The sequence below is a fragment of the Helianthus annuus genome, chromosome 11 (genome assembly GCF_002127325.2).
Source record: "Helianthus annuus cultivar XRQ/B chromosome 11, HanXRQr2.0-SUNRISE, whole genome shotgun sequence".
Taxonomy (NCBI): Eukaryota; Viridiplantae; Streptophyta; class Magnoliopsida; order Asterales; family Asteraceae; genus Helianthus; species Helianthus annuus.
Genome location: NC_035443.2, coordinates 129,311,296 through 129,313,881, shown reverse-complemented (window position 1 = coordinate 129,313,881; position 2,586 = coordinate 129,311,296). Strand labels below are relative to the sequence as shown.

Sequence of the window (2,586 nt, the reverse complement as noted above, 5' to 3'; positions counted from 1 at the left end):
ACAACAAACATTTGTCTGTAATAAAAATGTCACACCCCCAAATAACCACCTAGGGCATATCCCTATTGGAAGTGCAACGATCCAACAAAGAGCCACCAACCATATCAAACACAAGTTATAATGTATTGAAATACCCAATTGAAAGAAATGTATCGTTTGAAAATCAAACCAAAACCAGTGTACTGAGCGGAAGCATAAAAGTTTAAATGTATAAATGTATCGAAACCAAGTCAATGTAAATGTTTATCATGACCATAACCACTCCAGCAGCATCAGACGGCAAGCTCCCAAGCTCCTTCAATAATTACCTACAAGCATGTAGACAAGTGTGTCAGACTACGCTGGTGAGTTCAAGGTTTCGTTAACGTGTTGTGTTACCAGATATATGTTAATGCGATTCAATGTTGTGTTACGATGTTGCTCATGTTAGATACCCTAGGGAGTGTGCCCATGTGTATCCGGGGAGTGGTTACCCCTTAACGACCGATTGCTATGTTGCCTTCGTTAGATACCCTAGGGAGAGTGCCCATATGTATCCGAGGAGTGTGCCTCTAACAACCATAGCCATACCCAGATAATTAGTTCACGCCCGTCCTTACGGCCCGGTGTGAGGTTTCCCACCTAATAGCGCTATCAACTAATCACCCCCATTGCCCTCCAGGCAATAACCAAAACCGATTAAGTTATTTACCCAATGTTTCCCTTCCAAATGTTTACCAGTTGTCCCAAACCACCGGGACGCATGCTTGAGAAAAGTACAGTGAACTCACATTGATTTGCTCGGCAGATAGTCTACTTGCTAAAATAACTTTTGATCAATCGCGTCCTATAATAGTTATTACATCTAGTCAGGTTCGCACACAAGTATTACATCTAGTCATGTAGCACAGAAGACGTCACATATAACCCAAGTAACATACACCTCCTCATACAATAGTAACAGTTGGTCATGATAAGCAATTTACACATACATTATAGCATTACATAGTTGATGTTTAGTTCCTTTTTCATCAACATTAGAAATAACCAGGCCGCCCATTGGGCCCCTGATCGGTCCACTAAATGATTAGCACCACCTCAATAGTCACATGCACATTCCTATTATTATCCTAAATCAATTTAAAGTACATTACATGGTTTCTAATGTCCGGCCACTTACTTCCCTCTTACTGGACCGAATTCTAAGGCTCACATATGATTTGACCATAAAAACAAGGCCATCAAAAAAAAACACAACAGTATCCATGTGCAAGTCATTAATTAATTCTTTGGTGTGTGTGACATTAAAGCAATTTTTTTTAAATGAGATGACACTCTTTTACCACATGTAGCCGTCCCCCCATTGGACCCCTTGTTTGGTCCTTTTATAGCATGACATCACAAGAAAGATAAAGGGTTCGGTCCAATCACATCTTAGGAAATCATTTATCTATCATTCAATACAATTATTATTAAATCTTGAGCAGTCGATTCAGTATGTACCAGATGTATTATATTAAGCAATCGACTAGTATACGCCAGATGTATTATATTATCAAAGTCATCATGTTAATCCTACATCTTGGTTTCATGATCACCATTAACACAGGTTGCACGGATCCAACTACGGGCTTTCTTATGGCTTTAAAACGGGGCCGAACCAACAATTCTTACATATCATTAATTCGGCAAGTTCGTACATACCACATCCAACCTAGCACCTTCACGAATTCTACCACCGGTTAAGTGTAACAGTGCCCGTTCATACTACGCTTACATATTTACGCACATACATGCAGATCTACATTCATTAAACATGTTCGCATGAATATATATACCTATAAGCATAGCATTCTGTACATTAGTTTCATAATCTTCCAACCCTTTGTTGTTTATATATATAACCATGTATCTATAGTTCCACACAGTTTCATATAGACACATATATATAGCACCACATACACACAAACACATGAAAAATCTAACCGTGATCACGAACCACGTCTCGAAACCGAAACCGCAACAAGTCTATTACTAAATCTACGGACGAGAGAGAGAGAGAAATCTTACCGGTGTTCGCCGGTGAACTCGCCGGAGAAGAAGGTAGTGGTTGGTTCGACGTAGTGTTTCGGGCGAGGAGGAGCGGTTCAGGTGAGGCGGCAGGTAGGGTTTGCGTAGAGGTAGAGATCATTATGTGTGTATATATATATATGCAAACCATGCAAAATAATCGCTGAACAAGAAGAGTCGGTGAAGGAATTCGAATGTGTGGGCCGAGATCAGGCTGGGTGGGCTGGGGGGTTTGGGTTTCGAACAGTACGTTCCACAGCCAAAACTAAATCTTCAAATTTGTAACCAATAATTATGACTAAGTATTATGTTGATTTATTTAATTATTACTATTATTATTATAATATAAATATATTTATACACACAATGCATCAACAATGTCGTGTACAGTATCCATGCTATCTTTTGACCCTCTAAGGTTTCGGGTTGCGTGAGTAGGTTGGGTTGGCAAGCGAGATATATGATTTGGTTCAAACGGTTCGGATCGGTATAATACGATAAAGATTTGGTTTCAAATATTCGTTGACGCACTAGAAT

At 39.5% G+C, this 2,586-nt stretch overlaps 1 long non-coding RNA gene across 1 annotated transcript; it reads right to left on the bottom strand.

The window, feature by feature from the left end:
• Positions 1-213: 213 nt before the first annotated feature.
• Positions 214-2,357, bottom strand: LOC118484281. Its single transcript, XR_004873175.1, has 3 exons — positions 2,050-2,357; positions 771-826; positions 214-308 (listed from the first exon to the last, which is right to left on the bottom strand). It is a non-coding gene; the product is annotated as an uncharacterized LOC118484281 (long non-coding RNA).
• Positions 2,358-2,586: the final 229 nt, after the last annotated feature.